Raw genomic sequence first — 22,908 nt, 5'->3', positions numbered from 1 at the left:
CCCCTGGAGCCTTTGCAGTCGGTAGAGTTTTTGCCCTGTCCTATGTAGACAGCACTCCTGATTGCATTGGCCTCCATCAGGAGAGTAAGGGACCTGGATGGCACTGACCCCCATTCTCCGTCACTTCTGACGTAACTCGAAGTGACTACGAAAGGGAACGTCTCGGTTACGCATGTAACCCTCGTTCCCTGAGTAGAGAACGGAGACGTGACGTCTCTCTGCCACTTCAGCTGTATCGCTGGGTAGACGCCGGAGTTCAGCTTTGGCTCCTCAGCGAAGACATACTGCGGTTGCGTTCACTTCCTCCTTTTATACCCACTGCGTGGGGCGGACATACGCTATGCAAATTCCGCAGCCCCAATGCATTTTCATGCCATTGGCTCGTTGTTAAATACTCGAAGAGGATTGGCTTTCATGCGAAACCCCCATTCTCCGTAACTTCTGACGTAACGTCTCCGTTCCCTACTCCGAGACGTTTGTGTGAGAAAACCAACAGTATTTATATTGTTTTTACCTTGTGTAATCATAGCCATGACAAAATTATCGGCACGGGTGATGGCACGGGTGCTTCGGTCTGCGCATGCGCCGGAAGTGATCGCTTGCCTACGTCACTCTTTGTTTATACAGAGATTTTGGAAGTTTTACCTTTCACTAAACATGAATTGACTCAGGGCCATTGAATTATTCGAAATATAACTTTGCGTCGTCACTGCATTATCTTTCTAATAATTCAACGGATCATCGTCAGTTATTCCTTTATTTATCTGATCAGCTGTAAACACCCATATACTCTTTTGGTTTTAGTGAGACAATTTATATATCTTTATAGGAAATAATATCCCAAGGTCAGATGATCCTCAGACTGAAGAGCTACATAAGTACAGCAATACTTATTTCCCTCCTGATAGTTTGACTTAAACCAGGGTGGATAGATGAGGGCAAGGACTCTGAATCTGTTTGCCTTGTGCCATGAGTGATAATGCAGTACATTGGAGGTGGATTTGGAATGGAGATAGGTGGTACAGAAAAGCAGTCACATCATTTCTGGTTTTTGCAACCTGTTCAAAGATTGCAACTAAATGCTTGTCTTCTGTACAGTTGACAGGGAGAAGTGGGCGCTCAGTGAACCATGACTTGGCTGCCATGAAATGACAGGAATCATTGGCATACATTTCAAACAGCTTGCACGATCCCATTAAAGTGCCACATACTCCACTTTAAAATAGACAAGAAGGAATCCACTTTGATAGATAGAGACTAGAATGGATTATTGATTTTTACTCCTTTGGAACTTTGAAAAAGTACAATAAAATCGAAGGTGAATTATAAAAGCCAACTAAATTGGAAAACTAAAAAAAGACAATGATCGAATGTTCACTTGATCGAATGTAAAATCGAAAATGCCTTTATTCAATTTATTCATTTCATAAAAGCCAATTTAAAAAAGAGAGAACTAAGAATGGCCACGGATGCAAACTACAAACATAACAATGTCTCAAGAAAAAGATTATACGTTTTTACATATAAGAGAGAGAGTTCAGAAGAACTGCATTTGTCTGAAATCGAAAGATTTCATAACATTATATATGTCTTTACTGTCACTTTTGATCAATTTAATGCATGCTTTCTGAATAAAAGTATTCATCTTTTTTGCGAAATAAATAATTAAATAAATAAACCTAGCAAATAAAGATCTTTCTGACCCTGAACTTTTGAACGGAAGTGTATAATGTTAGAAAAGCTTTCTATTTTAGATAAATGCTGTTCTTTTGAACTTTCTACTACTAATAATAATAATAGTAATAGTGGGGCGGCAGTGGTTCAGTGGTTCATGTAGGTTTTCTATAAACTGGAAGGTTGGTGGTTCAATCCTTGGCTCCACCTGACCAAATGTTGAGGTGTCCATGAGCAAGACACCTAACCCCAGTTGCTACTGGCGAGCTATATTAATGCAGTCCATTTACATAAATATTTCTTGAGCAGCAAATCAGCATATTAGAATGATTTCGTTTCTCTTTGTAATAATTATTTTAAACAATCTCAGCCTCGTATTTTTTTCCTATTATTTCAAATGCTTCCATTATGTCAAGTCAAGTAAAGAATCTTTATTTCTTTATACATCCATTTGAGGTCCTGCTGTAGGCTCTAACTTTCAAAAGTTATTTGAAACACAAAGATCCTCACCAAGCACTCCTCTTATCTATGATTCCGTCCCTTCGAATTAATTTATGCAAGCTCTATGAGAGAAGTGTATATCACCTACTTACAGTGAATGCTGCAAAAGTGATCGTCTCATTTCCATCTGACAAAATGACGAAAATTAAATGTGACCCTTAGGAAGATAAATGTGTATTTGAAGCAGGAAAACCCATACTCTCATGCACACAGAGCTGTGTTAAACAAGTATGTCACAATGGAATACACCAATGTAATCTTTCTTTCTTTCTTTCTCTCTCTCTCTCTCTCTCTCTCTCTCTCTCTCTCTCTCCTTTCTCTCTCTCTCTCTCTCCTTTCTCTCTCTCTCTCTCTCTCTCTCTCTCTCTCTCTCTCTCTCTCTCTCTCTCTCCACTCAGGTCCAGTGACAGGGTTCTGTCTCACAGCTACACTTGACTGAGTTTCACTGACACTCAACTGTCAGACCAGCAGCCCTCAAACCACGACCCTCACATGCTCTACAGACTCACCCAATTAACTTGCTTTCACTTCACACCGTGGCAAAGAGCTTCATAATAGGTGGTCAAGGTGCAGCATGTCTGCTCCGCCTATCGGACAGCTCGCATAGCGAGGCAGACTCACTCTCGCCTCACAAAATTCATGGTCTATTTATGGTGATAGGGAGAATGCATGGACTAAGTTAGAATCAGTTAAATTTAAAATTTAATGTTTTAAGTGATATTTATGTAATTAAATGATCATAACTGTTGACATAAAATAATGCCTTATATAAAATAATGCCAGTAAAAGATAGACCTTTTTTCAGTTTAGTTTTACATTAATGATGTTTTATTAAAGGAGTGGTTGATTATGATTTCACTTTTCTAACTTTAGTTAGTGTGTAATGTTGCTGTTTGAGCGTAAACAACATCTGCAGAGTTACAATGATCAATGTTCAAAGAAAGGTAGATATTTGCTTTTAAAAAAATCATTTTTAAGGACTACAACAAACGGTAGGGACTACAAGCTTCCTGGGACTACAAGCTTCCTCCCGGGTTAGTGACAACATCACTAACTCTAACATTAATATTAACCCCGCCTCCACAAACACACAGTCCATGTTGAGAAGTTGTTGTAGTCAGGCACATTTGAGAGTCAGCTAAAACTAGCATCCATCTTTTCACATGCAATAGAAAGTAACTCTGTGCAACTCACAACAGACCCTATACAAGCGATTTATAGATTATCCTGACAGAATATGCTAACTGAAGATAGTTAACTCCACATCAGCAACATAAATTCATTAACTAACCATTCAGAGATGTCCTGTTGCATTCTACATGTTGTCAACAAAAAGTGACAACTTTAACATGCTACTGTATATAAAAAATTTCTGTGGGGTATTTTGAGCTAAAACTTCACATACATAATCTGGGGACATCAGCAATATATTTTACGTCTTGTGAAAAGGGCATTTTACCACCCCTTTCGAGAGGAGCACATTCGGATAATGAACCTAATTAAAACGGAAGAAACATATTCGGTTAATCAACATATGTGAATATGTGAAGATTTTCCTTAATTTTTCATATTTCTTCATTTCATATTTCTTCATTTAATTTAAAATTACAAAAAAGCATCTGGGAAAAGTTCTAATCATGTTTTCAATCATTGTCACATTGTTTTGATACTATTATTACCTTTTTATTCAATAAAATAGTATGTTGCCATATGACAACATTGTGCAGTAATGGAACAATATTGTGCCCATGCTAATGCAGTATGGATGCACTGATATATTTGGATTCTTGTATTCTACACTGATATATTTATATTTCTATATATTTAATCCCCCTTCCACCAAGCAGCATCCGTCTTGACCGCTTTGATCAATGTTCTTGAAATAATTGTTTCACATTCAGTAGTTTCACTTGAACAGTTCTTATTAGTTTGCGTCAGATGTTTCAGAATTTGGCGTAAAAAGAATGAGAACATGGATCCTGTCACGGATCCATCAGCGTCAGCACCAGACACCTTCACTCCGCCCACTCGTTCCAGCTCCCCAGCATACTAATCACTGTCACCTGCCCGCATTAATCACCGTCTGTCATGATAGAATCAAGGAAGCAATTGCAGTTAAACTCTTTTAATTATAAGTTTGACGAACACACAGAGACAGTCCATAAACAGGCAGAGATAGTGACGCAGGGGATCCGATGGTCCGGTGCAGAGTGCTGTGGTGAAGGTGGTGGTGAATCCAACGACGAACAAATCCAAATGACAGAGAACAAGGGCCAGAGCTGAACACGAATGAGCGAGACAGGAGACAACACACCGGGAACCACAAACAACGATCTGACAAAGGAGATGAGAAGTTGATGAGAATATATACACAAGAAGATTAACTGCAGCTGGTGGTGATGATTGCTGATGAGCGCTGATAGAGCGGCACGCCCCCCCATCAGCGCACACACACACAACAATAACAGAAACACGAGACGAGAAGTAGACATAGGATTTACCAACCGTGACAGTACCCCCTTCCCTAGGAACGCCTCCTGGCGTTCCCAGACTCCCTTACCTGCCGATTGTAATCATCGATAAGGGAGTGATCCAGGATGTCTCTAGCCGGTACCCAACTTCTCTCCTCCGGACCGTAACCTTCCCAGTCCACCAGGTACTGGAATCCGCGCCCCCTCCGTCTCGAGTCCAGCACACGATTGACCGAATAAGAGGGTTCCCCATCTACGAGACGCGGCGGGGGGGGAACCGGGACTGGCGGATTAATGCGAGCATAAAAGACGGGTTTGACTTTGGAAACGTGAAAAACGGGATGAATCCTCCTGTACACTGGAGGAAGATTCAGACGGACTGTCACCGGACTAATGATTTTGGTGACAGCAAACGGGCCAATGAATTTGGGTGCAAGTTTATTCGAAATGGAACGGAGTGGAATGTCCTTAGTTGAAAGCCACACTTTAGAACCGACGACGTATACGGGAGGTCTCCGCCGGTGGCGATCGGCTTTGACCTTGGTGCGCGCCCCCACTTGGAGTAGAGTCTCACGGGCTCTAGTCCAAGTGCGGCGACACCGCTGGACGAAGGCGTGGGCGGAGGGGACCGCGACTTCGGATTCCAGACTAGGAAAGATAGGTGGCTGGTAACCTACACTACACTCAAATGGTGATAGGCCCGTGGATGACACTGGCAACGTGTTGTGGGCGTACTCCACCATAGACAACTGCTGGCTCCAGGAAGAGGGATTCTTGGACACTAAACATCGCAACGTTCTCTCCAAATCCTGGTTGGCTCGTTCAGTTTGACCATTGCTCTGGGGATGGAACCCAGATGAGAGACTGACAGTCGCCCCCAGCAGTCTACAAAACTCTCGCCAAAATTTGGACACAAATTGGGGTCCTCTGTCAGAGACCACGTCTGTCGGGAGGCCATGAAGCCGAAAGACGTGGTCAATGACACTCACCGCTGTTTCCTTGGCTGAAGGTAATTTGGGCAAGGGAATAAAATGGGCCGCCTTCGAGAATCGGTCCACCACGGTCAAAACTACCGTGTGACCCTGGGAGGGTGGGAGGGCGGTGATAAAATCTAGCGCGATGTGGGACCAGGGTCTCGAAGGCACCGGCAGCGGTTGAAGCAACCCATCTGGGGGTCGATTGGAAGTCTTGCCTGTGGCACAAACTGAACAAGCCAATACAAAATTTCGAACGTCACGAGACATGAGAGGCCACCAGAATCGTTGCTTAACCAAAAACATGGTACGACTGACTCCTGGATGACAAGCCACATTGGAACAATGACCCCACTGGATGACGCTGGACCGTAAACTCTCCGGCACGAACAAACGGTTCGATGGGCAACGAGTCGGAGGCGTTACCCCTTCTAAGGCCTTCTTGACCTTCGATTCGACCTCCCATGTGAGTGTAGAGATGAATAGATTCTCTGGTAAAATGCACTCGGGAGTAGACGGGCGATCGGAACGGTCAAAAATGCGCGATAAAGAATCGGGTTTGATGTTTTTGGAACCTGGGCGGTACGAGAGTGTAAAGTCAAAACGTCCGAAAAAAAGAGCCCACCGAGCCTGCCTTGAATTGAGTCTTTTAGCAGTGCGAATGTATTCCAGATTCTTGTGGTCGGTCCAGACGATAAAAGGTACCCCCGACCCTTCTAACCAGTGACGCCACTCTTCCAACGCTAACTTGACCGCCAACAATTCTCTGTTGCCAATGTCATAATTGCTTTCAGCGGGGGATAAACGGTGTGAAAAAAACGCGCAAGGATGCATCTTCTCGTCTGAAGGAGAGCGCTGAGATAACACCGCACCTACCCCCACCTCTGACGCGTCGACCTCCACCACGAACTGACGTGATGGATCAGGGGTTATCAGGATGGGGGCCGAAACAAAGCGCCCCTTCAGTTTGGCAAACGCAGCTTCCGCTGCGTCTGACCACCTGAACGTCGTTCTGGGGGAGGTCAAGGCAGTCAGAGGCGCGGCTAGGCGGCTGAAGTTGCGAATAAAACGCCGGTAAAAATTGGCGAACCCCAGAAACCTCAGTAGGGCCTTACGGGAATCTGGACTTGGCCAATCTACCACAGCCTTAACCTTGTCGGGATCCATGCGCACTCCGTCAACCGAGATGATGTGACCTAGAAAGGGAACAGACTGTGCATGAAAAACGCATTTCTCCGCCTTGACCAAAAGCCCATTCTCTAACAACCTCTGAAGCACTTGTCGAACGTGTTGCACATGTTCCTGGAGAGACGAAGAAAAAATCAATATGTCATCCAGGTAGACATAAATGAATTGGTCGACCATGTCTCGCAACACGTCATTGACAAGTGCCTGGAAGACCGCTGGGCTATTGGACAAGCCGAAAGGCATGACCAAATATTCAAAGTGCCCCCTAGGGGTGTTAAATGCAGTCTTCCATTCATCCCCCTCCCTGATGCGGACCAAATGATAAGCATTCCTTAAATCCAGTTTTGTGAAAATGGATGCTCCTTGCAACCTCTCGAAAGCTGAAGACATCAACGGCAAAGGATAAGTATTCTTCACCGTGATGTTGTTCAGCCCCCGGTAATCAATACAAGGTCGCAACGATCCATCCTTCTTCCCCACAAAAAAAACCCCGCCCCCGCTGGAGATGAGGAAGGGCGGATGAATCCCGTTGCTAGAGAATCAGAAATATATTTCTCCATGACCTCTCTCTCAGGAACCGAGAGTGAATATAATTTGCCCTTAGGCGGAGACGTACCTGGCAATAAGTCTATAGCACAGTCATAGGGACGATGCGGAGGAAGAGAATCAGCCCGAGACTTACTGAACACTTCCTTCAGCTCCCGATACTCCGTGGGCACGTTTGATAAATCCACTGTTTCCTCCTGTAACACACGAGAAGAGACAGACGGACAAGCAGACACAAGACAAGACTTATGACAAAAACTGCTCCATGATGCTACTGATTTGAATTGCCAGTCTATTTTGGGGTTGTGACGGGTGAGCCATGGGTGACCAAGAACGATAGGGGCTAATGGAGTGTCCAGAATGTAAAAGGAAATAGTCTCTGAGTGATTGCCTGACGTGATGAGGGTGATGTCTTCGGTGATCCATGAGATAGTGGGGAGTCTTTGGCCGTTGAGAGCGTGTACATGAATCTGGTGTGCGAGGGGTTTGAGGGGAATATGAAGTTTCTTAGCAAATGAATGGTCCATGAAATTACCTTCCGCCCCAGAGTCCAGTAGTGCTCGACAATCGTGGAGGTGAGTTGACCATCGGAGCCTTACCGGGAGGAAGGTAGATGTCGATGAGGTCTTCTCGGCAGAGATCCCACCCGACAGTAGCCTCATTCTTACTGTCGGGCTGGACCTTTTAACGGACAATGAAACGCCAAATGTCCCGCTCCCCCACAGTACAGACAAAGGCCCAGGGATCTCCGCCTCTCCTTCTCCTCCCGGGAAAGCCGGGCTCGACCCACCTGCATGGGCTCGTGATCGTAGGTAGGGCTGACCGCTCCCTCGCCTCCTGAACGCTGCCCCTCGATGCCTCCAGAGAAACGATCGTGTTGACCTCGGCTCTTGACTCGAGAAAGACGTGCATCCACTCTTAACGCCAACGCGATGAGATCATTTAGCTTGGTGGGCAGGTCCAGGGCGTAGATCTCCTTCTGGATGCGGTCAGCCAACCCATGCAGGAACATGTCCCACTGCGCCTCCTCGTTCCATTTGCTCTCGGCTGCCAGGGTTCGGAACTCGATGGAAAAGTCTGATACTGATCTGTCACCCTGACGTAGTTCCGTCAACACCCTGGCAGCCTCTCTTCCTGATGCGGCCCGATCGAACACTCGCCGCATCTCATCGGAGAGTTTCTGGAACGAGGAACAGCAGTCGTCTTGGCTCTCCCACACCGCTGCCCCCCATAGCGCCGCTCTCCCAGTCAGAAGCGTCAATACAAACGCCACCTTGGTTGCCTCCTCGCGGAACGTCCTGGGTTGCAGGGAGAAATGCATAGTACATCTGGTCAGAAATGCTCGACAAAAATTCTCTTCACCTGCGTAAGGCTCTGGAGTAGGAAGGCGAGGCTCTGACTGGGATGGGTCCGCTGGTGGTGGTGTTGGAGGATTCAGCGGTGCGGGTGGCGCAGTGGGAAGACGAAGGTGTTGAATCTGTTGGGTGAGCCCAGACACCTGCGTCACTAATGCCTGTACAGCGCGAGCTGTGTCGTTGAGGTTCTTCTCCTGTGTGTCCATCCGTTGTAGACAGCTTCCCACAAACTCGTTCAGCGATCGTTGCGAGTCTTCCGCTGCTTCCATGCTTTGGTCAGATCGTTCTGTCATGATAGAATCAAGGAAGCAATTGCAGTTAAACTCTTTTAATTATAAGTTTGACGAACACACAGAGACAGTCCATAAACAGGCAGAGATAGTGACGCAGGGGATCCGATGGTCCGGTGCAGAGTGCTGTGGTGAAGGTGGTGGTGAATCCAACGACGAACAAATCCAAATGACAGAGAACAAGGGCCAGAGCTGAACACGAATGAGCGAGACAGGAGACAACACACCGGGAACCACAAACAACGATCTGACAAAGGAGATGAGAAGTTGATGAGAATATATACACAAGAAGATTAACTGCAGCTGGTGGTGATGATTGCTGATGAGCGCTGATAGAGCGGCACGCCCCCCCATCAGCGCGCACACACACAACAATAACAGAAACACGAGACGAGAAGTAGACATAGGATTTACCAACCGTGACACCGTCCCATTTATCCTCCCTTTATAAACTCACTCCTCACAGTCACTCACCGTCTGGTCTCGTCGACACAACGACTACAGACTCCCGCTACACTTCCATTAACAATAGGATTACTTACCCGCTACTTCAAGGCTCGTCCGCTCCTCTTCCGCTCCTGGTCCCCGGTCTTCCCCTGGTCATCCATCCTCTGCCTCAGCTCGTCCGTCTTCCCTTCCTGCTCAAGATAAGAGACTCATCATCAGACTGTTTCCCGCTCCCTTACTGAACTTTCGCTCATTTACTCACCTGCTCTTTAACCTTACCACCTGTTCCAATAAACCTGGTTTATATTCATCCCTCTGTGTCCTTCTAGTCTGTGACAGATCCATCATGCCTTGTTACCACTGTGCAGGCTGGTGGTGGTGGTGTAATGATGTGGGGGATGTTTTCTTGGCACACTTTAGGCCCCTTATTCCCAATTGGGCATCGTTTAAATGCCACGACCTACCGAGGTTTGTTTCTGACCTTGTCCATCCCTTTATGGCCACCATGTACCCATCCTCTGATGGCTACTTCCAGCAGGATAATGCACCATGTCACAAAGCTCGAATCATTTCAAATTGGTTTCTAGAACATGACAATGAGTTCACTGTACTAAAATGCCCCCCACAGTCACCAGATCTCAACCCAATAGAAATAATCGTTCCACATTGAGTAGTTTCACTCGAACAGTTCTTAAGAGTTTGCACCAGATGTTTTGTAAATGTTGGTGAAATAATACTTTGAAAATTAGTTTCATATTTTTCCATTTTATTTTTCTATGTTTATCATCTCTGAATATAGCTTGGGAAAAGATAGTAGTTTCACTAGTTTAGTGCAGAAAAATAGCGATCTCCATTCTCTTAACACTACAAAGACAGTTCACCTATCAAAATAAACCACATAACAGAATAAAGTCCAGTCCTGGGTGAACTACAACTTCCCGCAAGTTTTTATTTATTTATTTTATACAGCGTTATTGTGTGGTGTGATGCGGAGCACAAGGGAACAACAGAGTTTGGAGCTGAAGGTTAACAGGTTAACGGCCATGTCCTGCTAGCGGGACGACTGGCGCTCCCTATTTTATTGCTTTTTTTCATATCACAAATTTTAGTAATCATCATAGATTACGTATCATTCGAAAGCATATGAAATCAAAATTCATCCTGTGAAAACCGTTTTGAAATTGGACGATTGAGATGTGAGCAAGGTCTTTTAATTAAACCTGTTTTTCTCAAAATTCCATTTCTGAAAATCATAGCGATCTGAGAAAATAAATTCAAAAGTGCTTCAGGAAGAACTTTTTTTAACTGTAGATACAAGGAATCTCAGGCCACGGTTATTGTTATGAAGATGGCTGATGAACCCACTAGCAGACAGCAACTGATTCTCAAAGGGGTTTATTAAAGGACAAAACAGAAAGAAAAACCCACGATGGGGCAAAACAGGACAGGGTATAACACACTAGACAAAGACTATGAACTAACAATAGAAACAAACGCTTCTTGACAAGACTCTCAACTAGTTACTCACAGCTTAATACAAACACAAAGTATAATAAAGTCAAACACTGAACTCACGGTAGGTTTCACAATGAACCGACACAGGACAGCAAACACAAGGGGAATAAATAGGGAACACTAATGACGAGGACAGGTGACACTGACTAGACAATAATGACAAGACGAGGATAACAAGAGGGCGGGGTTATGTAACGAGACAACACAAGCACATGGCCCACACAAGCCATGCGCTTGTACACAAAACATGGGTCTGTCATGATCCTGCCACAAGACCAGGAAAAATCTAAGACATGATGGCAGAATCATGACAGAACCCCCACCTTAAGGAGCGGCTACCAGACGCTCCTCAAGGAGACATCAAACATGGGACAAGACCGACTGGGACAAAGACAAGAACCAACAATACATAACAAATAATAATAAGGGCATACAAGAATAAACAATGACAGGATTGGGATGAAACATCAAAAACATCATACAGGGCAGAGGAGGGGGAGGAAACACAATGTCTTTGCGCGACAGTCCAGGGTGGGTGGGCGGGCGGGACAGGGGTCCTGGGACCACGGGGAGAGGGCTTAGGACGAGAGGACCGAGCGGGCTTGGAAGGAGTGGTGTGGGACAAGGGAAAAACAGTCCGGGGTTGAGCCATGACAGGGGAAACAAACGGAAGTCCAGGAACAGTGGGGACAGGGACAAATGGGGAAACAGACCGGGAATTAGAGGAGCCAGGGGAGACCGGGAAAACAGACGGGGATGCAGTCTTACTGGCAGCAGCAGACTCCAACATAGAGGACTCCAAGGACACAGAGGATGAGGTAACGGGACTTCTGACGGGGGACCAAGCAGGCAAAGGTGCGGGACACAAGACACGGGGCGAAACAGTCGATTGTGGAGCTTTGGCAGCTGGCCTGGGATCAGCCTCTAAGTCAGCTGGCTTAGGATCTGTGCTCTGTGTAGCAGACTTGGGATCAGCGAAGACTGCAGCTGGCTTGAGATCTGTGCTCTGTGTAGCAGACTTGGGATCAGCGAAGACTGCAGCTGGCTTGAGATCTGTGCTCTGTGTAGCAGACTTGGGGTCAGCGAAGACTGTTTCTGGACTGGGATCGGCGCTCTCTGGAGCATCTGAAACAGGGACTGGGGACGAGACAGGACTGACTGGGAAATCAAGAATTCTGACCAGACGGGATAAATACTCGGACAGGGTTCTGGCAGCGATGATGACTGGCATCTCCTGATGAGCCGAAACGGACTGTACCACAGCCCTTGCAGCGGAATCTGCTGCTGCTCTCTCCTCTGCAGACACGGCAGAAGACTCAGAGACGACCTTCTCAGTACAAGTCTCTGGAATGGATCTCCCCAACGCCGACTGGGAAAAGGCGCTTTCTGCAGCAGGTTGAAGAACGGTGTCTCCTGTTGCAACCACCGGAATCGCGCTTACAGCAGCGGGGCAGGGAACAGCGCTTCCGACTTCAGCGGCGGGTTGGAGAGCCATCACGGGCTCAGGAGGGGGTAGAGACGGCGAACCCGAAGGTCCTCTCCTCCTCTTCTTCCTCCTGGGTCGCGGGGCAGAGTAGGTAGCCAGACTAGTGACCGGAGAGGGAGGTGAAGCAGGAACCGTTACCGGAACAGGTGAGCTCACTGCAGGCGAGGAGGATTCCGGGCAGGAACACTCTGATGCTGACTCCCACGACGGGTGCCTTCCACGCTTACCATGAAGACTGATGGACGTGGAAGGTGTCTCAGGAGTCGCGGCAAGACTGGGCTGGTCCCCAAGTGTAGCAACAGCTAACAGACGACCCTCAGGGATCACAGGAAGTGTAGCGGAAGATGAAGACCTTGTAGCACCCTGCAGCTCCCTCTGTGACAGACTGTCCACCATCTTGTGGAACGGGCGGCTGACCAGTCTCTCACGTTCAGCTAGAGGAGGATGGACGTTAAGACCCGCGATGAAGTAGCGGTTGACCAGAATCTCCGGCAAGAAAAACCTCCTCTTCTCCACGACCTGGGCGTACTTCCTCAGGGTCAACTCTCCCTGAGGAGGGAAAGGAAGCTTGCCTTCCAGGCTGTCGGTGATGGCCGACTGCCACCATTGTTCGGGGTCTGACGGCTGCAGAGTAGGATAAATAGGCTTGCTGTCTGCTGGGTTTCTTGTAGGTCGGTTCATTCTGTTATGAAGATGGCTGATGAACCCACTAGCAGACAGCAACTGATTCTCAAAGGGGTTTATTAAAGGACAAAACAGAAAGAAAAACCCACGATGGGGCAAAACAGGACAGGGTATAACACACTAGACAAAGACTATGAACTAACAATAGAAACAAACGCTTCTTGACAAGACTCTCAACTAGTTACTCACAGCTTAATACAAACACAAAGTATAATAAAGTCAAACACTGAACTCACGGTAGGTTTCACAATGAACCGACACAGGACAGCAAACACAAGGGGAATAAATAGGGAACACTAATGACGAGGACAGGTGACACTGACTAGACAATAATGACAAGACGAGGATAACAAGAGGGCGGGGTTATGTAACGAGACAACACAAGCACATGGCCCACACAAGCCATGCGCTTGTACACAAAACATGGGTCTGTCATGATCCTGCCACAAGACCAGGAAAAATCTAAGACATGATGGCAGAATCATGACAGTTATAACCTAGGGGACACAATGAAAATGAATCCCCTCGATTTCAACACTATTTCTCTTGTATGTGCCATAAATAAACTCAGGCAACAAAGACCAAAACTTTAACATAGTGCAATATCAATTTCAGGGCTTTTTTTTTTGTGTAATTTAACATAAACCTTAAATAAACAAAAATTCAGCCCCTTTTACTACATTTTACAAAAAAAAAAAAAAAAAAATCAACAAAGCAACAATTTCTCATTTTTTAGTTTTAGTCAGACTCATCTCCTCACTTCTACTTCTTCTTCAGCCAGTCACTGAGACAAAGTAGCTTCTCTACATTCTCAGGCGTCTATTTTTATTTTTATTTATTTTTTGCACTATGTTACCTGCAAGTGAAAAAAGTCTCTCATAAGGGACATAACTGGCAGGGGCAGCCAAATATTTGCAAGCCAGGACAGACAGCTGTTGATGGGCTCGTGCATGAGTTGCCCACCACTGCAGCAGGCATTCCTCCATGCTGATGCTGGGATCTGCTTTGTAGCGGTTCAGAGCCCTGCTTGGTTCCACCATGTCATCATCATCTGAGTCTGTGTCTGAACTAAAGAGTAGGAGGCTTCTCTTTTTCGGGTGGCTCTTCTGCAGGCTCTGGGGTAGCCATACTGGGTTTATTTTGCAGCAGTACCTCAAGGCTGGTCCACAGCTCTTCTGTCTCCTCTTTGAAGATACTTCAAGTCCTTGAAGTGCGGGTCCAGTGCTGAAGCTATGTTGAGCCATCCATCATTGAGGTTTGCTTGCCGTTCAGACAGGTCCTTTTTAAAGGCAGTCTTGAATTTTCCTATGTTGGTTGGGTCATCTTCCGAAAGTTACATTGTGCGGTACAGGTGTCAGAGAGCAGGCTACATCACAGAGCAAGAAACATCTCACCAAAAGTCTCACCTCCAAGGAGCTCAGTAACATATCTGCAGAGGATGATAAAAGATGAACACAGTACATTTATTATATCAGTGTCATAGTTTTAGCCTAGCCTACTGCAACAATTTGCAAAATAAAGTAAATTTCTTTTTTGAAACTTTTTTGAAACTAAGTGAAAATTTTTGGTAACACTTTATTTTACGGTGTCCGTGATACAGAGAAATTACTTAATTAATTACTTAGTAGTAAACATGTAATGACATGTAACAAAATGTAATTAACATGTAACTAGTTATGGAACAGCCTGTACTTACAGATTGTAATTACACTCATGTAATAGGCAGCTACTGTTACACATCTGTTACATGCATGTTACCGACTTGGTACAATGTAACAAGTACTTAATACTTACTAAGATAATAAGCCTGCAGTTACACATGGTCATTTTATACCTTCTAAAATAAAGTGTATCAAGATTGGGTAACACTTTAGAATACGGTTCCTTCGTTAATGAATAACTACACAAGAACTAATGAGTAACACAATATTAACAATCTAGTAACTATTATTAACTAACAAGAAACTCTGATTAACGAACTAGTAAGTAATAGCGCACAGACGAAAGTGGTAGTTCACTATTAAGTAATCAATAACTACTATTTTTTTAATACTTCCCAGAGAACTACTGAAAAAGTTTATTAACAATCTAGTAACTACTATTAACTAAAAGAAATTCTTATTAACGAATTAGTAAGTAATATCTCACAGATGAAAGTGTTACTAGATAGTTCTGTGGGAATTACTAATTATTTGGATTCGTATTATAAAGTGAAGATCATTAGAACTAACTAGTAATTACTCAAGTGTTACTAAAGACATTTTCTAAAAGTATTCTAAAGTTCACCAAAAATCTCAAATGTTTGCACATCATGACTAGATCATGTAGTAACACTTGAGTCATTACTAGTTAGTTCCAATGATCTTCACTTTATAATACGGATCCAAATAATTAGTAAGTAATAGCTCACAGATGAAAGTGTTACTAGATAGTTCTATGGGAATTACTAATTATTTGGATTACAATAAATCGTTCAGAAACATCAGAAGACAGTAAGGTAGGGGTCGGAAATAAAAAGAGTCTTTAGCCGAACAAAAGCTGCTTGAGTCTCCTCTGACCATCTAAAACGGGACTTGACCGACGTCAGCATAGTGAGAGGTGCGGCAACTTGACTAAAACATTGTATGAAACGACAATAAAATTTGGCAAAATTTTAAGAAAGCGTTGAAGCGCAACCCGAGAGTCAGGAACGGGCCATTCGGTGACTGCTCGGACCTTCGCCGGATCCATACTAATTCCTTCTGCTGAAATGACTGAGCCCAGAAATGTAACCAAAGGGACATGAAACGAACAAGAGTCGATTCTCTAACAGACATTGGAGGATTTGACGAACGTGTTGGACATGAACTTGAAGTGAGGGATAGAAAATGAGAATGTCATCGAGAGACAAAGACAAAAATATTTATCTCGTAAGACCTCATTGATAAGGGCTTGGAACACGGCGGAGGCGTTGACCAAACAGAAGGGGAGGACCTTATATTCAAAGTGACCGAGAGGCGTGTTAAAGGCAGTTTTCCACTCATCACCCTCTTTTATACAAACTAGATGATATGCGTTATGAATATCAAGTTTGGTGAAGATCTTAGCTCCCTGTAGGATCTCAAAGGCTGACGACATTAAAGGCAAAGGGTAACGGTTTTTGAAAGTAAACTCGTTCAGCCCTCAAAAATCGATACAGGGATGCAACAAACCGTCCTTCTTTTTGACAAAAAAGAAACCTGCTCTGGCGGGTGACGAAGAAGGCACAATAGTACCGGCATTGAGAGAATCTGACAGATAATTCTCTAGCGCTTTCCTCTCGGGAGCCGATAGAGAATATAATCTGCCACGCAGGGGCGTGGTTCCGGGGAGAAGATCGATACTACAATCGTACGGACGATGGGGAGGAAGAGAAGTGGCCGGGACTGACCAAATACCTCCCGCAGATCGTGGTAAACCTCCGGGACTCCAGACAAGTCACTGGGCTCCTCCTGAAAAACAGACACAGAGGAAACAGGTGGAACCACAGAGGTTAAACACACAACATGACAGGACAGTTTCCACGACAAAATGGACCCATCGGACCAGTTAATTTGGGGGTTGTGTTGTACTAGCCACGGATGACGAAGTACCACAGGAGTAAAGGGAGAACGAAAAATAAAAAAATAAATGGTCTCTTTAAAGTTTCCCGAGACTGTAAGCGTCAGAGGAACAGTCTTTTGCTTAATCCTAGGTAGGAAGCTTCCATCTAGGGCATAAAGAGGGGTAGAGTCTTTTAAGTCTATGAGGGGAATACCTTGCTTCCGAGCCCACAACTCATTGAGGAAATTGCATTCCGCCCCCGAGTCGACCAGTGCCTTCCAGGAAACAGATGAAATGGGCCACCGAAGAAGTGCAGGAAGGCTAGTGCAGGACTTGGATGGAGAGTTCCTAGACATAGCGCTCCCCAGTAACCCTCCGCCTACTGACGAGCTCTGGCTTTTACCGGACAGTTAGTGACAAAGTGAGTAGCTGAGGCATAATACATGCACAAGCGATTGGTAATGTGTCGCTCAAGTTCCTTGGAAGAAATCCGGAGACCACCAAGCTGCATGGGTTCAGGGCCCGTGTCAGAAGTATGAGACGAAGCGACAGTAGCAGAGGTCGGAGGCAGAGCGGGCTCGGGTCGACGTGCTCTGTGACGCAAATCTAACCGCTTCTCAATCCGGATCACCAGATCGATGAGTGCATAAAGTCGAGCAGGAACCTCGCGCATGAAAATCTCGTCCTTGAGTCGGGATTCAACGCCTCCTGGGGCCCGTTCTTCGTACGTTGAGAACATCCGAGATCAAATGAGACATCGGAGATAATTTCTTCGAGCTAATCATGATCCGGCTAATTGGGTTCTTCGAACACTTCTGCTGGCTATGATTAGTATAGCTGGATTGAGTTATCTGAGATAACTGCACGTTCTCGTGTTGGTTTAAAAGGGGACATGTATCGATAGCAGAAACAGTGATCAGCAACACTGCTATTGGCTGTTCAGCATGGCCAAAGAACACGCCCAGTTTTTCTCCCAAGCAGAGCAAGAGCTTTTAATGGAAGGTTATGCCGAATTTCTTTAACAGTCTTTAATTAAAATGCCAGGGAACACCTCAAAGTGTGCAAAAGCCAGGAGAGAGTGCTGGCAAAAGTAGAAGACAAATTAAATGCATTTGTGGTGGCCATTTTAGATGTTTTAATAACTTATTATTAAATTATTATTTTATTTTCATAATTTCATAATTACTTTATTCATTATAATGTCAGAGTCACCGCACTATAATAATGGACATGGTGAAAGTGAAGTACAAAAACATTCTATTAATGGTAATTTTACTAGGCCATAGGCCTACTAGTCTCTTTTAAAAAGGCACTGTTAAATAAATGATTGCTTATAAAAGCAACCAGGAAAAAGGCTGAGAAAAAAATCACTTTGTCTTGTGAAAGTAAAAACTGATAAACTTATGTTAATGTAAAAATATTTTGACATGAGTTATTAATCACATTGCACTGGAGAGTGAAGAAAACTTCTCAGATGACTGTCCTTTGGAGGAATTACTTTAATTTAATTGATGGCTTTAATTGATTTATACTTGTGCCTATGCCTATTATTTCTGACAGGAGTCCACATGTACAGAAAGGCCTACAGAAGAGTCAGCACATAGCAGTGATACAGGGGTGGGCAATGTAGAGACAACTTTTCCTTTTTATTTGTGGCATGAGGCATGTGTGACACATACGACACAGGGTGAAATTCATTCCCTATGAGTCTTCAACAGAAAATAGAGTATTTTGAAAAAACAAACATCAGGGGGATAAATAGAACTTGACTACTTAAAGAAAAAAAAATTGCACTAGAAATAGAGTTGCTTCAAAATAAACTTCAGAGTAAAATACACTATTCCACACAGAGTACTATTGCTGACCTTGCATAATATCTCTTATTAAAAGATGACAGAATAACTGGCTTTTCTTTACAAAGAACTATTGAAATAAAACTCAAGGAACTATGCAAATTTGTCTTCTCTTTTATTTTAGGCTAAATTATTATTTTTTTTTTCTGAAGTTGGCAATGTTGTGTAATATGGGACATGCAATGTCACAGGCCCTGTCAGGTGCAACCCTCAGGCTTTTCAGACCCTGAAATCTTCCCTTTAGTTGGCCAAAGGTCATTTCATTGTGTGCCCTTGTCCTAGAGCTGCATTGTAACTGGTCTGGGGTTTGGGTCAGGGAATGGTGTCATATAACACCTGTCTCCATGCAGGATCCATGTTGTAATCACCTGTATAATGGAAAAATGCAGTTCTCAGCATAAGTGTATGTAATACCATGAGTTTGATATTTATATTTTTCCTAACCACGTTCAAATAATGTGCATATGTGAATCTCTGAAAATTCTTGAGTCATGCACAGATCCTGGCCATTTTGCTTTGACATTGATTTGTGATATGGAACATGGTCACACACCATCTAAGAGATTTTACTAAGTCAACTGCCTTTTAAAAAAAATTGATATAATATTACTAATCTGGAATATAAAAAATTGTAATAGTAACTTGGCTGCACATTTACATTGTAAGCCCCCTTTCTGCTCACAAGATCCCTTCATTGAGGCCTTGATGGGAACATGTGTGCAGTCTACAGTGTATGGCACCAATCACGTAGCCCAGTAACGTGCGGTGAAGTCTTGTCATGGGTAGACTGTGACCTATCAATGTGGCATATTCACAGGGGCGTAATTTGCCGCTGCAAACGGTGGCGCGGTTACAGCGTATCTCGTGGCTCACGCAGTCTTCACATGCACGCGCGCTTCAATCCGTTTCGGAGACTCTTTGTTCGTTCCGGTGAAATCACAAAACAAAAATGCACACAAACATCCCTGATGAATATAATACAACCATTGATGAACATATTCGGTTTTAATGAAAAAAAAAAAACCTATATGATTGCGGATTAGAACCCAGAACCTCTGACATGCTCGGCAAAATTTCTACCACTGGACTATCACAGGACTCACGTCGAGTTGTCGAATCTATGTATTTATTCACGTGATTCATACATTTATACACACATAAGCGCACACACACCTGTCCTACCCACTTTTTAAAACAAAGTTAAAGGATAATTCCGCTATTTAACACATTGAGTCTATTTTGTAGTTTGTTTTGAATGAAATAGAGTGGTGGACTTAGAAATTTTGACAATGGTCTCGACTTTTTGACTATTTTAGAATCGCCTGTGAGAGCTTTAGACTGGCTGTCTATGGGCATGCACAAACAACCCTTAACATTCATTTCCAAAACTGTGCAACTCACCGAGTGGTTGGTGGTGTTCGTTGATGATTAAACACGAATCGGTTACCTAACGTAACCTCGGTTCTCTCTAGATGAGGGAACGAGTATTGCGTAAGCTAGCTTACGCTACGGGAAAGATTCATCTTTGCTGAGAAGTTGAAGCCAAAAAATTATTCCATAATTTTGTAATCATTGTCAACGCAGTATCTCTGAGGCAGACCATGAGCGGGGCTAGCTAGCAGCTCATTGGTTCGCTCAGAGAGAATGCACGAACCTATGGGAGAGCGGCGCTGAGCCCGCGGCCAATGAGCGGACGGCGCTCGCTCATTGCGTCAGAGCCCGCCGAAAGGGGCGTGGCTACAGTGTATAAAACTGGCTCTCCCAGGCTCGGTAGTTGATTTCTTTCAGCATGAAGCGAAACGCTGATGGCGCAAGCACGGCCGGGAACGCAATACTCGTTCCCTCATCTAGAGAGAACCGAGGTTACGTTAGGTAACCGATTCGTTCTCTTACGAGAGGTTCTCTCGTATTGCGTAGATTAGCTTACGCTACGGGAACATCTGGTCAACGCCGTGCGCGCTATGTAACCACCAAGCATCCCAGGGGGAAAAACCGAGGGAATCTTAAGGTGTAAGAAGACAATAAGGCGGCCAGCATAGCGGCAGTTATCATCTAATGCAAAACGCCCTTAGGCGGCCGGCATAGCGGGCCATGAACGTATAACGCATAAGCACATAGGGGGAAGCACAAGGGGCGAACCGGTTGTGATAGGACTCCCAATAGTGCAGCTTCTTATAGGAGAGCTGTATAGTACTAGACCGCCACTAATTTAGCCTGTAAGGCAGGAATTTCCAAGTTATAGAATCTGATAAAAGTGGAGGGGGAGGCCCATCCCGCAGCCACACAAATGTCGTGAATGGAAATTCCGCAGGACCATGCCCACGATGAGGCCATGCCTCTGGTGAAATGAGCCCTGACGCCCAGCGGGCAAGGCAGGTCTTTTGAGGCGTAAGCAGAAGCAATAGCATCCACTATCCACCTACACAGTGTCTGTTCAGAGGCGGCTAGACCCTTGGTGCGGCCGCCGAACGACACAAACAGCTGCTCCGAGCGTCTGAACGCAGCAGCGCGTGTAGTGTACACTCTCAGAGCCCGGACCGGGCAGAGGCGATCCGTGTCACGTTCGCTATCGGATGCAGGCAGCGCCGATAGAGAGATCACTTGCGCCCTGAAGGGGGTACCAATCGCTTTTGGAACATAACCATGTCTAGGTTTCAGAATGACAATGGAGTCATTAGGTCCAAACTCAAGGCACGCGGCGCTAGAAGACAGCGCGTGAATGTCCCCCACACATTTTACTGAGGCGAGGGCCGTCAGTAAAACGTTTTTTAGCGAGAGGTATTTTAGCTCCACGGACTCGAGTGGTTCAAACAGTGGGGCTTTCAAAGCTTCTAGAACTATAGAAAGATCCCAGACCGGCACAGTGGGGGGGCGAGGGGGGTTCATCCTTCTGGCTCCCCTGAGGAAGCGGATGATTAGCTCGTCTTTGCCCAAAGACTGGGCGCGCCGGGGTTCAACGAACGCCGCAACAGCTGCCACGTAAACCTTTAGAGTGGATGGGGACCTGCCCTTATCCAGCATCTCCTGAAGGAACACGAGCAAAGACGAAACCTCGCACGTCCGTGGGTCCAAGTTTTTGTCGGTGCACCATCTAGAAAACACAGACCATTTTGCAGCATAGAGCTTTCTAGTAGATTCCGCTCTGGCATGTTTGATCGTGTTCAGAACTCCTTCTGGCAAATCGACGAGTAGTCGTTGGTCACCCATGCATGAAGCGCCCAGCGCTGTGGATGGGGATGCCAGATCGAGCCGCGAGCTTGAGTGAGGAGATCTGCTCTGATTGGAATGGGCCACGGGGCAGTCCGTGACAGCTGCGTGATCTCCGGGAACAAAATCTGATTCTCCCAGCGCGGGGCTATGAGGAGCACCGAGTGGCGTGTGTCCCTGATTCTCTGAATGACCTGCGGTAGCAGAGAAATCGGGGGAAAAGCATAGAGCGGGCGGCGGGGCCAATCCTGGGCTAACGCGTCCTCGCTCTTTGAAAAGAATATCGGGCAGTGAGCGTTCTCTTCTGACGCGAAAAGATCTATCTCTGCTCTGCCGAATAGGCGCCACAATGTTAGAACTGTTTGAGTGTGCAGGGACCATTCTCCGGGGGAGACAAGGTTCCTGGACAGCATGTCTGGACCGTCGTTCAGATGGCCCGGTACGTGCGTCGCTCTGAGCCAGAGCAGGTGACTCTGGGACCACAATAGGATGCGGCGCATCAGATGAAAGAGATTCTTGGATCTGACCCCGCCCTGACGGTTGATGTAAGATACCACGGCCGTATTGTCTGAGCGAATCAGAACGTGGTGACCTTGTATGCGCGGGAGGAAACGCCGCAGCGCGTTCTCGACCGCTATCATTTCCAGACAGTTTATGTGTAGGGAACTCTCCTGGCTCGACCACTGGCCAGCGGCCGGTGAGCCCTCGCAGACCGCACCCCAACCCGTGTTGGATGCGTCCGTCGAGATAACTTTTCGGCGAGAAAAGGTTCCCATTGTAACGCCCCTCTGAAATCACTCGGTTACTGACCATGGTTGCAGTGCAGTGATACATTTCTGTGTAACCTTGATAATCTGGCGGCCCGTAGTCCGCTCGCGGTGGGGTACGCGGCTCTTTAACCAGAGTTGAAGGGGGCGCATGTGAAGGAGACCCAGCTGTAGCACAGTGGAGGCTGAGGCCATATAACCCAGCATCCTCTGAAAGGATTTCAGGGGTGTGTGGGTACCCATCCGAAAGGAGGCGGCTAGACGCTGAACACGGCGCCCGCGCTGTGCGGATAAGCGAGCCTTCATCGTGATCGAGTTCAACTCTATTCCAAGGAATGAAATAGTTTGACTGGGCTGGAGAGAGCTCTTTGTCCAGTTGACAGAGAGTC

The 22,908-nt window shown here is 45.6% G+C and overlaps 1 protein-coding gene and 1 pseudogene across 1 annotated transcript in view; one reads left to right on the top strand and one right to left on the bottom strand.

Annotated features, from left to right (window-relative positions):
* psip1a (PC4 and SFRS1 interacting protein 1a) overlaps positions 1-22,908 on the top strand; it is a 261,185-nt gene that overhangs the window by 134,657 nt on the left and 103,620 nt on the right. The gene's annotated exons all lie outside the window — the stretch shown is intronic.
* On the bottom strand, positions 13,894-17,431 carry LOC148978581 (E3 SUMO-protein ligase ZBED1-like; annotated as a pseudogene).

Source organism: Pimephales promelas, chromosome 6, assembly GCF_988280905.1.
Source record: "Pimephales promelas chromosome 6, fPimPro1.hap1.1, whole genome shotgun sequence".
Classification (NCBI taxonomy): domain Eukaryota; kingdom Metazoa; phylum Chordata; class Actinopteri; order Cypriniformes; family Leuciscidae; genus Pimephales; species Pimephales promelas.
Note: the sequence above shows the minus strand (reverse complement) of the source record. Positions and strands in the feature narration are given on the sequence as shown.